Source organism: Schistocerca piceifrons, chromosome 3 (assembly GCF_021461385.2).
Source record: "Schistocerca piceifrons isolate TAMUIC-IGC-003096 chromosome 3, iqSchPice1.1, whole genome shotgun sequence".
NCBI classification, from domain to species: domain Eukaryota; kingdom Metazoa; phylum Arthropoda; class Insecta; order Orthoptera; family Acrididae; genus Schistocerca; species Schistocerca piceifrons.
In genome coordinates, this window is record NC_060140.1 from 69,598,954 (window position 1) to 69,613,866 (window position 14,913).

Here is a 14,913-nt window from a genome sequence, read left to right on the forward strand (position 1 = left end):
TGAATTTCCTTTGGCGGAAAACCAGAGCACCTCAGATATCCATAGGCGCGTCCAGAATGTCTATGAAGACCTGCCAGTAAACAAAAGCGAGGCCTCTGTGCTGGTGTAAGCTGTCGCCACCACACAGGTCGGCAAGATGTAGTGCAGAGATCGATAGCTGGATCGAGCGTGCCTATCACGAGAGAGGCCAGAGACACACCGACAAGCAACAGGCCGCCATCGCACTCTGGACACCGTGTATTTAGGCCGCGACGATGACTGGAGGGCCTGACTGACTCACTCTCCATTTTGGCGTCTGTCAGTATATTTGCAGAGCGCGTCACATGATACAGTGCATAGCAACAAGACTAGTAACTATAGTGACACTTGTACTGCACCATCAGTGAGAATAAAGTCTGTAATAGCAAGACTACCGATTTCGCAAGAGGGCTATTACTGATGAACTTGTACCACAACATATGGATCCTATTTCAGTTAAGTAAAGCCGGCCGGTGTGGCCGAGCGATTCTAGGCACTTCAGTCTGGAACTGCGAGAACGCTACGGTCTCAGGTTCGAATCCTGCCTCGGACATGGCAGTGTGTGACGTCCTTAGGTTAGTTAGGTTTAAGTAGTTCTAAGTTGTAGGGGACTGATGACCTCAGATGTTAAGTCCCATAGTGTTCAGAGCCATTTGAACCATTTAAGTAAATGTACATGTAAATAAGGAAATATATTAGTCCACGTGTGCATTTGTGTTGTAGAAAGAGGATAATCGGCACCCATAACAACATCCTCTCCCTTGCCTGCTTGTAGTACAAGACTGTACAGCCTCTTTCATTATCTACCTGATATCCCACATATCGACGGGAGACACTCATCTGTGACTCCTGCAGTGCTGGAACGTACGGGCACTCTCATCCGAGATAGGCGATGGATCACAACCGAACTCCTAGCAGCATAACTGGACGCCTCTGTTGGTTGTACCGACACACTCGTCCACTAGTTGGGGTACTCAAAAGTGTGTGCCCTCAGTGTTTGTCGCCCCCCCCCCCCCCCCCCAAGCAGAAGACCATAAAAAGGAAGGAAGGACCATCCATGTGGAATCGCTAGACCATTACAAAACTGATCTTAACAATTTTTGTCGAACATCCTCACAGACGATGAAACATGGGTTCACTTCGAACCTGATACAAAACGGCAATCTATGAAATTGCGTCAAACCGCCTCACCTTCGAAGAAACAGTTTAAACCATAATCCTCAGCCCGTGAGGTTTTCTGGAAGACTGAAGGGTTTATTCTGCATGATGTCCTCCCTCATATTTCAAAGATCAACTCATAAATGTTTTGTGATACCCCCTGCAAACTGAAGATAGGACTTAAGTATTATCGTCGCCACAAAAATGAAAACGAACTTTTCCTTCCATATGCCATCGCAAGATCTGTACTCGTAAGGAGCCCTCCAAACTTCATTGGCCTGTTCTTCCTCATTAACCTTACAGCTCGAATCTCGCACGAACTTCCATCTGATTGGCCCAATGAAGGATGTACTCTGTGGGAAGCACCACATGGTGAGGTTATTGATGATTGGCCCCGAGGTCGACCAGTAGAGTGGTAACATGCAGGCATACCTGTACAGCCGCTCCCAGTAAAGTGAAGTAGGGCTGTCGTATTGGACGGAGGTTATGTTGAAAAATATGGTTTTTTAGACGAAAGAATCGAGAATAATATAGTTTTTCTGTGCCAGTCTTCAAAATTCTGACTGCTATCCGCCAGTGGCTTTAATTGATCGAACGCCTGCACAAGGGCATTGACTCCAGTTTTTGGATTCCAAATACCTTTTTCTGCTCTGATCCTGGTAGGTTAACCACTATAATTGAAATCATATTCGATTCTCCAAGTGGTAATGCAGATACAGGTTCTTTTCTAAATATGCCCAAAAGAACTCTTTATAACTCTTGCATCCATTACTATTGATATTAGCTCCTTCAAATAAGTTTCTCCTTATGCAATATGGTGCGCTGCTTGACAAATATTCCCTCAAACAGTTGTTTGAATGCACAGGATGGGTGTTTCCTAAGACAGAGAACCAAAGAAACTTACACACTCGTATGAACTGATCCTCAGGCATTACATAATATTTTATTTTATCTCTCTGTTGTTCCTGCTCATAAGAAGCAAAATTTTGCTAAATTTCAGTCTCCGCCTGAGTAGCATACTGATAACTTACTGTAATAATTCTGTCTCGGGACTACTGCCAATTTTTTTTTCAGTTGTGAATGAATTACACCTGCATTCCCAGAATATGTGATCTACACTACCTCTACTCTGTTGAACAAATCAACATGAACATTTTTTAATTGCTCTCTTTCTGTTTATGATCTGTTTCGCAAAACCCATTAGCTCCTTTATTATTATTCACTAAATGTACGACATTACATTCCAAACAAGTTATTTCTGCTCAGCTGCATGAGGCAGTTGTTTATTCTTAGATACTTCTTCTAATAAAGCATCAGCTATTATTTTTTGACTCTCTTCATATTATTGGAGTACGAATTGGATATCTATGTGAATCTCATCTTCATCTCATCAATTTTTTGTTTGGTTTTTATCAGTATTTTAATTTGTCCTTTAATTTGCTTTTTTTTAATTTTTCTTCAATAATATTTGTATTTCCTTTAATTGAATTTGTAATTGCTTTCTGATTGTTCCGAGATTTTGTACAAAATTCAGAAAATTCTCTGAGAAACCTCATCATCAGACGTTCATAACCAGTAAAATCCACTGCTATACTTTCACTAGACAAATCTCTATCACTTTCAACAGCTGCAGTGTCTGCTCATACAGTGCAGTAACTTTCATTTGGTAAATTCATGTTTAATCCATGGTCACCTGAATGTACTTGTTCAATTAGCACATGAGCAATGTCCTTCAAGACTACTGAAATGTCTTGCATTGACGAACTTTCATCACGTAATTCTGATCCTATCTTCCGTGAAAAGAATAACATATTTCTCTATTGTGTCATACGATGAATTCCTCATTTTCACTCACATTTCTAATGATAGTGTTACTGATAACTAAAGACCTGTTTACTACTTATTAATCTGTAGGTGTGTGCATTTTCACTGCACTGTGTTGTAGCACTGTACCACGGTATACTGGTGAGCCTTTAAGAATGAGAAGAACAGACTAACCTAACGTATTTAATTATGTTTGGCTGTCTACAGCTGACGGTTGCATGGGCTCTTTCACCCTCTAGCCAGTGTGTAGAATTTCAGTTTGCGCCTCCTGTGGAATTATCATATTTGTGCCATGAAGTGAGAACTGCTACATGCCGCTGTACACCCTGGTAGAGCTGCTACCTGCAGGCTTTCTGAGTCCCCCAGTGCCACTTCTTACTTCAGTGTATATAATTTGTAAGAAAGTCTCGACTTCTTTTCTTGATGACATTCCTTTTCAACACATCCCACAGCAAAATCTATTTGGTCTGTGAAGCATATTGTGGCATCTCAAATAATTGTCGCTAATATATTGTGTAATTTCGCAACGGAAATGGTTAATGTAATACCTTAGAACTTTTTAAAACCTTTACTACTATAATTACCAAAAGCTACTTTCCCAAACACTGTTCACAATTTTACTGTCTATGTTCAGTACTACTGTAAGTTCATTGTTCACATTCCTTGCAGTTCTTCACTATTATAGTCTCTCAAAATCATCCCCACCAGGATTGCCATATACAACAGTTCCGTCGGACATAACCCTGGTAGGTGGTCCAGACAGACCATACACGTCAGGACTGCAATTCTAGGTACACAACATCATGTACACCTAGCAATAATTCTGTTGTCACCTAGCATTTGATAGGTGTCATTGTCCCCTTCACTACAGAAGATAGCTCCTGGTCGTTACCGTGTCTATGACACGACGCTGATAGGATTGTAGGAAAATAAAGATGTTGAGGAGCTACTTTGTAGCAAATAGCCCTTCAATGTTATTTAAGAAATGACCTGTTTTATTACAGGCTATAAGTCTTGCACAGTACCGTTACCACACAAAATCACTATACCAATGATAAGAAAATCTATAGGGTACCTGCGCCATGGAAAACCAATGGTTCTTAGATATAACGATCCATTCAGTGTTAGCTGTCATTTTTCATGCCTGTATAAACATTCAACAAACCGGAAGATTCTTAACAGCTAATCGCTAATCAGTGAAATAATTCATCACCGGACGATAGAAATGTAACCATATCCTACATTCCACATTTAAAAGAGCAAGAGAAATACTGAAATACAATTTTGAGGTCCCTGTCTTAATTGAGCGATCTGCTTGCTTCTGATGTTAAATCTCATCCAAGAGTTATTCCATACGCACTTTCAGTAATGACTGCCACAGACAGAACAGCTCAAGTTAGTCAAAGCTTGCAGCAGTTCATGTTTCACATCAACTTGAGCACACGACAGCTACAAACCATCACCAACAGTATGTTGCTGTTCTGCATGAAAGCAAGACCTACAGACAAATGTTGATGTTTTGTGACATTTCACGCTTAGAACGATAAAAATTCGCTATTACTTCAGGAATTATTCTATAGAGAATACGTAAAAATGTTTTTTTTTACAGTTTGCTGAGATTCTGCTGAAGCGCAGAAAATGTATTGCAGGCACGATTTGCAAAATTGAGGGAGTTCATAGGTTCAAGAATCACGTCAGCGTGAAAAAGAAACAAGGAATTTAAAAATATACTGGGCTCGTCCGGGATTTGAACCCGGGACCTCTCGCACCCTAAGCGAGAATCATACCCCTAGACCAACGAGCCCACGGCAAGCTCGAGTGAAGACAAATTTCTGGACCAGTTCCGTGCTAGTAACAGGTTCCGCCAGCGTGACCTACACTGCGTGACGGAACTCGCGCCGCTTCGAGAATTAGTTGCTCTAAAATACCGATGAAAATACAGGGAGACATCGGTCCATAGAACATGTAACTCCACTCTTGTTAGCCTTAAATTCTATAATTGACGGTAGTTGTGCCCCAGAAAGCCAATTAAATGAGAAGCAGACAGTATGAAAATAATTTCGAACACGGACTTGGGACAGGACCTGCGAAGTCAACTTTAAGTGAGATTCATTGAGATTTTTCTTTTTTTTGTTGTCCAATACAGTCACAACAACGTTTGAGTGTCTGATGTCTAATCTGTTACAACTCTATAATGTCTTATAACTGATTTAGTCAATCTTAATTAACCTCATCTAAATCAGCTTAAATTTATACACTGCTGGAAATTGAAATAAGAACACCGTGAATTCATTGTCCCAGGAAGGGGAAACTTTATTGACACATTCCTGGGGTCAGATACATCACATGATCACACTGACAGAACCACAGGCACATAGACACAGGCAACAGAGCATGCACAATGTCGGCACTAGTACAGTGTATATCCACCTTTCGCAGCAATGCAGGCTGCTATTCTCCCATGGAGACGATCGTAGAGATGCTGGATGTAGTCCTGTGGAACGGCTTACCATGCCATTTCCACCTGGCGCCTCAGTTGGACCAGCGTTCGTGCTGGACGTGCAGACCGCGTAGACGACGCTTCATCCAGTCCCAAACATGCTCAATGGGGGACAGATCCGGAGATCTCGCTGGCCAGGGTAGTTGACTTACACCTTCTAGAGCACGTTGGGTGACACGGGATACATGCGGACGTGCATTGTCCTGTTGGAACAGCAAGTTCCCTTGCCGGTCTAGGAATGGTAGAACGATGGGTTCGATGACGGTTTGGATGTACCGTGCACTATTCAGTGTCCCCTCGACGATCACCAGTGGTGTACGGCCAGTGTAGGAGATCGCTCCCCACACCATGATGCCGGGTGTTGGCCCTGTGTGCCTTGGTCGTATGCAGTCCTGATTGTGGCGCTCACATGCACGGCGCCAAACACGCATACGACCATCATTGGCACCAAGGCAGAAGCGACTCTCATCGCTGAAGACGACACGTCTCCATTCGTCCCTCCATTCACGCCTGTCGCGACACCACTGGAGGCGGGCTGCACGATGTTGGGGCGTGAGCGGAAGACGGCCTAACGGTGTGCGGGACCGTAGCCCAGCTTCATGGAGACGGTTGCGAATGGTCCTCGCCGATACCCCAGGAGCAACAATGTCCCTAATTTGCTGGGAAGTGGCGATGCGGTCCCCTACGGCACTGCGTAGGATCCTACGGTCTTGGCGTGCATCCGTGCGTCGCTGCGGTCCGGTCCCAGGTCGACGGGCACGTGCACCTTCCGCCGACCACTGGCGACAACATCGATGTACTGTGGAGACCTCACGCCCCACGTGTTGAGCAATTCGGCGGTACGTCCACCCGGCCTCCCGCATGCCCACTATACGCCCTCGCTCAAAGTCCGTCAACTGCACATACGGTTCACGTCCACGCTGTCGCGGCATGCTACCAGTGTTAAAGACTGCGATGGAGCTCCGTATGTCACGGCAAACTGGCTGACACTGACGGCGGCGGTGCACAAATGCTGCGCAGCTAGCGCCATTCGACGGCCAACACCGCGGTTCCTGGTGTGTCCGCTGTGCCGTGCGTGTGATCATTGCTTGTACAGCCCTCTCGCAGTGTCCGGAGCAAGTATGGTGGGTCTGACACACCGGTGTCAATGTGTTCTTTTTTCCATTTCCAGGAGTGTAGTTCTATAGCATGGCGACTCTGTACCAACTGCGAGCGTTTCTCTCTAATGGAGGAATGGGAATGCTTCTCAAGAAATGGTTACACATGATCTTCCTCTACGGAAAGGAAAGCATGAGACAAGGAATCATACAAAATTATAAACTAAGTTTAACATACGACACTGTAATATTTAAGGCTACTAAAACATAGCCTTGAGATGACAAGACAGTAAAGGATATTGGTGACAGAGGGAAGTTAGTCTAATACTTTAGTTTTGGCTTTCATTAAACTTGCAAAGTTGTGCAAGATGATGCAAGGCAGAATTGCCGAAGTGGAACTTGACGATGTGGAACATTTCGGCAGTGTTACACGTCCTTATCTCAAGCTGGATGCGTGGTCCATCACCTGAAAAACGCACCAACACGTTTCATTGGTTGTTTTAAGGATTCTCTTATATGGCGATGAAGCACAATCCGCCATCTGGTTTGCTCGAGCTAGAGGACAGAGAGACTCTGTGCGACACGACGGGACTGTCAGAAAATGTCAGAATGGGGTGACTGACGGGCTTCGGGAATTCCGTGGTTTCCACATCTGTGTGCCATGCAGATTTTTAGAATCAGCAATAATTTTTGTTTAAGTTTCCAAATGGTATCCGACCTTAGTGGAATATATCTGTCACTTTTGTGTGTAATTAGCTCGCTACACTGAGCTACCATCATGTTTTCCATATGTCACCTAAACAGCGCAACAGTCTTAATTAAGAGAAAATATGGTGGCAACTCACAATAATAGTGCAGATAATCATTATCATTGTGATTGAAGTTGACTGAAGGCTTGCAAACATATGGGGTTGCTCGCTGTTTCTGCTATAAGGGACGGACATTGTAGAAAAATTCAAATTGAGTGGGAAATAAATGTGAGTCTGCGAGTCTTTGGCTTGTTATAATCCTCAGGGGACATAGTTCCTTTGCCAGTGACTTCGATGTCAGTAAACTATGATTTCATTTCCACCCTCCCTCCCTGCTTCTTTACCACCACCTCCCAAACTTTCCCCTCAATTTTTTCTGTGTTTGTGTGTGCGCACTATATTGTGTGTGTGTGTGTGTGTGTGTGTGTGTGTGTGTGTGCGCGTGTGCGCGCGCGCTTCTGTACGCTTTCCCCACTCTTTTTCCTGTGTTGTGTGTGTGAGTGTGAGAATGGGTCTGTGTGTGTGCGTTTTGCCTGTATCTCTTTTTTTCTGTTTTCCCAGAACTAAGAGGCAAGGCTACCTCAAACTGGTGTAACACATGGTCCCAGTCTATTATTACTGTTCAATTCGTACATCGAAAAAAACCACAAAAGAAATGATAGAGAATTTTGTAAAAGGGTTAAAAGTGCAAGGGGAACTGATTTCAATTATCAGGTTCACAGACGACATACTCTTTCAGTAAGTATCTACAGAACACCTAAAAAATCTGCTTGAACGAACAGAGAGATCTATACAGGGCTGGAAAGATAAAACTGGCGTGGCAAATATTTAATGCACCTAGACGCAGGCAACCCGACTTACATCATCCGTTCCCAGTGTGGATGCTGCAAGCTCGGCTGCCGCCTTAACGTGCATTAAATATTGTGCACGCCAGTTTCATTTTCGCGTCCTGTATATGGATTATGCAGCAGGAATGAAAGTGGTAAGAGTAGTTGGAAGGTATTGACTTTCTTTAACATCATCGTACGAAACGACACTGTAGTGGAAAAGGTGAAAGAAATCTGTCTAGAGTAAGCGATTGTGCTGAGGTGGTCGAAAAAGGCTGGAACAGGGGAAGAAAGCTCGACTCAGTCGGTTATAGACATGGAACTGACGAAGAAATGTCTGAAGTTGTACTTTTGAAGCACAGCGGTGTGTGGGAATGAAACTTAGTCCACTGTAAGCAACTGAAGTGCGATATTATCGAAAGATAGATATTATCGAAAGATATTATCGAAAGAAGACAGGTGAAGTGCGAAATGAACACGTACTAAAGGGAGTAGGAGAAGAAAGGAGTCTACGATAGTCCGTTAAAGAAGAGAAGAAAGGTTAATGGACACTTCGTCACGGCACCCTAAAATAGGTAGTTCTCGTTGTAAGGAGCGCAAAAAGAGTGAGGACACACCAAATCAAAAATACATAATACCCTGTAGAATATAGTGGGAACACTAGTTACGTAGAGGTGAAAATATCTACACGGAAAAGGAAATAACTGAAGTAATACATCTAGCCAGTCGAAAGAGTTACCTGTCAGACTTTAACCTGGGAGCATAGCAATTATGACTGCTGTACTAATGACCAGAAAACATTTCCATTCTTATTCAAAATTTTGTCGTATAAATGAGCTACAACTCGATATGAATACTGTAAGCATCCCTCCGAAGTGCAACGAGACGTTTGAAGGAGGCTTAAACATGTGTCAAAGGAATGCAACAGTATGATCAAGTCGTTCAGCCACTCTAACACAACTTATAAGTGAAGCTGGGGCTTCTCTTCCAAACGCGTGCGATGCAGGCGTAAATTGCATCCTGTATTGCCTGACACCTAACAGAAAGAAGCATGAATCGCAAAAGAACCAACTCTCGATGTGTTCGGGGTCGCAACGTGCGTCACGAATTTCTCTGCACCTAAAACCTATCTTATATTCGCTGAAACTTGAATACAGAGAAGAAAAATACGCTATCTGCTGAAACCAGGTTGTAACACTGTTAATTCTGCTGAAGATAGCATATTCCCAATAAGCAGAGAACGTATCGGCTACTGATTTGAGTAAAGGGTAAACGAACACAAGTAGATTGAACATGAAAGTCATACAATTGAGAAATTATTTCGGGGCAAAAGTAATTAAGGAAATACTTGACAATAATTCCAGTTATCATTCAATGATCAAGCATGAAAGTTCATAAACAGTGGATATATATGTCCTCCAGTGAACTATGTGCAAATACAGTACCACATATCCTCAGAAAACATAGACATCTCATCACATATGCCTTCAAGTTCCCGTAATACTATTTGCTTAATCAGAAAGTATAAGGGACAATTAGATAAAAATGAGACAGTAGAAACAGTCGTAGCAATTTGTGGGCCCGCCCTGAAGAAAGACATTCTTGGCCATCGATTTGTTTCGGACGAGGGCAACTATAAACGCTTTTCCATGAAGACATTGACCGTTTTGTCTTACAGTAGAATAAATGTGCGAGGACTGTCCATAAAGAAAGTTCCGATCGGTCGCAAAATGGAAACCACAGTGAAAACCAGAAACATTTTATTTGCAACAGTCAGGTAGAACTTTCACCAACTTATCTACATAGTCGCCGCTCCAACTTCGAGTTTTGTCGTAGAGTTGTAACAACTTTCCAATATCCTCGTCATAGAAAGCAGGCGCCTGTGCTTTCGGCCAGTTATCTGCACTGGTCTGCAGCTCATTGTCTGTGGAAAATTTTTGTGTTAATAGCCAGCGGTTCTTGTGATGAGAGATGAGACTCAGGGGGAGCCAATTACGGACTGTATTGTGGGTGATCAAACAGTTCTCGCCGGAAACGCTACCGAAGCGTCTTCATTGCCACTCCTGTGTGCGGCCGAGAATTGGCATGAAAAAGGAACTGCTCGCCAGTTGTGTTTACGTGGGCTGCATGACACAGGTGAAATCTCTAACCTCGCCCCCATACTTGGCGGGAGACTCTATTCCCTACGCATCTTTACGTGCTCTCTGTTCACTCAAAAGTGAAAAGAGCGACGCAACACGATCGACGGGCATACTAGAGACACTGCACAAAACATCTGTGCAAACTTTTACCGGATTTTCCCAGTGGTTTCCGTTTCGCGGCCGATCGGAACTTACTTTCTGGACAACCCTCGTATTAACTGTTATGGTATTACTTTTGAAAAAATAAACGGGTTACTTTTTTTTTCCACCTGTCTCATTTTCTTTTCACTGCCTCTTATAAAATGGAAAGCGACTAGTATCTGCAGATAGTCCCACAAAAAAAATGATGCATTCCTATGGAGACCAAACGCTGCTCACAATGAAAACACACCTGAAAATCTGAAAAAAACATGTAATATGGAATTAAGTCAGTCCAATGCTAGAAAACACGGGTCTCACCAAAAACTTTGAATACGACGACATAGAAACGGCGATGGGTTTCTTTTGACGGAAAACCAGAGCGTCGCAGATGTTCATGGGTGCCTGGAGAATGCCTAAGGAGACCTGGCTGTGAGCAAAAGCACGGTGATTCGTTGAGCCAGGCGTCTGTCATCATCGGAACGTAGTCGCGCAGACATGCCAGATTTCCCGCGTGCCAGCCGGCCGCACACAGCTGACTCCTGTGATGTTGGAACGTGCGGACACACTCATTCGATGTGATCGACGGATCGCAAACAAACGTATCGCTGCACCACTGAACGTCTGTTGATAGAGCTGACACACCCATCCACCTGTTGAGATACTCAAATTGAGTATGCCTGCTAGGTTCCTCGGCCGTTACGGAAGACCACAAACAGTAACGGAGGACCATCTGTGAGCAATCGCTTGCTCGTTGTAGAGCTGATTGCAATAATTTTTGTCGAACATCCTCACAGACGATCAAATACGGGTCATCACTTCGAAACGGAAACAAAACTGCAATCTATGGCGTGGCGCCACTCCACCTCTCCTCCGAAGAATAAGTACAGGCCGCACCATTAGCTGGTAAAATGATGCGGACGGTCTTCTAGGACTCTGAAATGGCTTTTCTGCTTCTTGTCCTCCCTCGTGTCGCAACGATCAAATCGGAAATGTATTGTTCTACCCACAGGAAACTGAAGAATCGACTTCAGTGTGGTCGTCGTCAGAGAAATTCAAACGAACTTCTCCTTCTCCGCGACAGCGAAAGGTCTCATACAAGTCAGCGCACCCGTGAGGAGCTCACCAAACTTCACTGGACTGTTCTCCATCCACCCTACAGTCTCGACCTCGTAGCTTCCATCTTCCATATGTTTGGCCCGATGATGGATTCATTCCGTGGTAAGCATTAAGTGGATGATGGGGAGGTTATTGACGCAGCAAGACGCTGGCTGGTAACATGCGGGCGTACCGCCCTTCCCAGTAAGGTGGCATAAGGCCGTCTCAATGAACGGAGTTTCTGTTGAAAAATGTTATTTTATAGACAAAAGAGTGCAGAATAATAAGGTGTATTGTGATCCTGAATAAAACGAACCTACTTTCTGGTAAGAAATGTGTTGCATTACTTATTGAACGGCCTTCGTTCATAGATAAGTTTCTCTTATGTGCGTCAGAAAAATGTGCTACTACCCATTGGGTTGCATACGACGGCCATCCCTTAAATTCTTACAAGTACAATGAAAGAACGGAAATTTTGTTCACTTATTGTTTTATCTGTACACTTCAGCATGTGCTCGTACAAATTCTGTAACCCTTCATCCAATCTGATGGGTTGTCGGGGATTAAGCAGCTGTCGTCAAATTTTTGGTTAGGCTGCATAGGCGACACATCACGTGGATATGGCCAGTGAGACATTGATTCCACGTTTGCCTTCTCCAGATAAGCAGCTGTTTGGAGAGTTGTCTAGACTGCCATTGACAACGAAAACAACGATTCCACGTTTACGGTTATTTTTACGTATTACATATATCGAACAAACAGTTGTTGAACAATTATCTTTAAGTGTTCCTCGATTTCTTAAAGCAGCGTGGAACGAAAAAAACAGGCCACAATTTCGTTGGAAATGCTACGCTGCCGAAATACATACGCAGGAACAATGAAACACTTAACTGCTGCTTAGTCTCTGGCTCGAAGGAATGTATCTACAGATCAGTTTTGTTGTATGTGCAGCAGAATAAGGAACAATGACCGAAGTAGGTAGGATGTAAGTGCGGATATGCAACTGCTAGATAAACATGTCTGGAAAGGAAAAATTTGTGATATCGAGCATCATCTTAAACTTTGAAAAGTCTTTTCTGAAGGTATTTCCCTGGAGTGTCGCCTCGAATGGTTCAAAAAGAGTACAAAAAATACTTCAGACTAGAAAGGAGGGGAAGTTTTCGAAATCTGGTTCTACAGGAAGAAGACATCTACATCTACATACATACTCCGCAATCCACCATACGGTGCGTGGCGGAGGGTACCTCGTACCACAACTAACATCTTCTCTCCCTGTTCCACTCCCAAACAGAACAAGGGAAAAATGACTGACTATATGCCTCTGTACGAGCCCTAATCTCTCTCATCTTATATTTGTGGTCTTTCTGCGAAATGTAAGTTGGCGGCAGTAAAATTGTACTGCAGTCAGCCTCAAATGCTGGTTCTCTACATTTCCTCAGTAGCGATTCACGAAAAGAACGCCTCCTTTCCTCTAGAGCCTCCCACCCGAGATCCTGAAGCATTTCTGTAACACTCGCGTGATGATCAAACCTACCAGTAACAAATCTAGCAGCCCGCCTGAGAATTGCTTCCTCTCTCTACCTTATAGGGATCCCAAACGCTCGAGCAGTACTCAAAAATAAGTCGTATTAGTGTTTTATAAGCGGTCTCCTTTACAGATGAACCACATCTTCCCAAAATTCTGCCAATGAACCGAAGACGACTATCCGCCTTCCCCACAACTGTCATTACATACTTGTCCCACCTCATATCGCTCTGCAGTGTTATGCCCAAATATTTATCGACCTGACTTTGTCAAGCGCTACACTACTAATGGAGTATTCAAACATTACGGGATTCTTTTTCCTATTCATCTATTCATCTGCATTAATTTACATTTATCTATATTTAGAGTTAGCTGCCATTCTTTACACGAATCACAAATCCTGTCCAGGTCATCTTGTATCCTCCTACAGTCACTCAACGACGACACCTTCCCGTACACCACAGCATCATCAGCAAACAGCCGCACATTGCTATCCACCCTATCTAAAAGATCATTTATGTAGATAGAAAACAACAACGGACCTATCACACTTCCCTGGGGAACTCCAGATGATACCCTCACCTCCGATGAACACTCACCATCGAGGATAACGTACTGGGTTCTATTACTTAAGAAGTCTTCGAGCCACTCACATACTTGGGAACCAATTCCATATGCTCATACCTTAGGAGTCTGCAGTGGGGCACCGAGTCAAACGCTTTCCGGTAGTCAAGGAATATGGCATCCGTCTGATACCCTTCATCCATGGTTCGCAAGATATGTGAAAAAAGTACGAGTTGCGTTTCGCAGGAGCGATGCTTTCTAAAGCCGTGCTGATGCATGGACAGCAACTTCTCTGTCTCAAGGAAATTCATTATATTCGAACTGAGAATATGTTCGAGAATCCTGCAACAAACCGATGTTAAAAGGATATTGGTCTGTACTTTTGAGGAACCGTCCTTCTACCCTTCTTATATACGGGGGTCACCTGCGCTTTTTTCCAGTCGCTCGAGACTTTACCTTGGGCAAGAAATTCGCGATAAATGCAAGCTAAGTAAGGAGCCAATGTAGTAGAGTACTCTCTGTAAAACCGAATTGGAATCCCATCAGGACCTGGCGATTTATTTATTTTCAACCGATTCAGCTGCTTCACAACCCCAGGGATGTCTATCACTATGTCCTCCATACGGGAATCTGTAGGAGACTCAAACGGCGGTATGTTTGTACGATCCTCCTGCGTGAAAAATTTCTGAAATGCTAAATTTAAAATTTCAGCTTTCGTTTTGCTGTCTTCCGTTGCCAGGCAAGACTGATCAGTGAGTGACTGGATGGAAGCCTTCGACCCGCTTACCGATTTTACGTAAGACCAGAATTTCCTTGGGTTTTCAGCAAGATCTTTTGCTAAGGTATGACTGTGGTAGTGGTTGAATGCTTCGCGCATCGCTCTTTTTACAGCAGCACGAATCTCTACTAACTTTTGCCTGTCCTCATTCTCCCGATCTTTCATGTACCGCGAGTGCAACTGCCTTTGCTTCCTGAGCATTATCCAAATTGCCCTGTTAAACCACGGTGGGTCTTTTCCGACCGTAACACACTTTTTCGACACATGCTTGTCCAATGCGTGATTTACAATGTGTTTAAAATTTGCACATAATTCTTCCACGTCCATCGTACCGGAAGTAAATGAAGTCGATTCATTTACTAAGTGGGATGTTAACAACTGCTTAGCCGGCCGCGGTGCTCTAGCGGTTCTAGGCACTCAGTCCGGAACCGTGTGACTGCTACGGTCGCAGGTTCGAAGCCTGCCTCGGGCGTGGATGTGTGTGATGTCGTTAGGT

General features: G+C 43.8%; 1 non-coding gene across 1 annotated transcript; it reads right to left on the reverse strand.

The window, feature by feature from the left end:
- Positions 1-4,732: 4,732 nt before the first annotated feature.
- On the reverse strand, positions 4,733-4,804 carry Trnap-agg. Its single transcript has one exon. It is a non-coding gene; the product is annotated as a tRNA-Pro (tRNA).
- Positions 4,805-14,913: the final 10,109 nt, after the last annotated feature.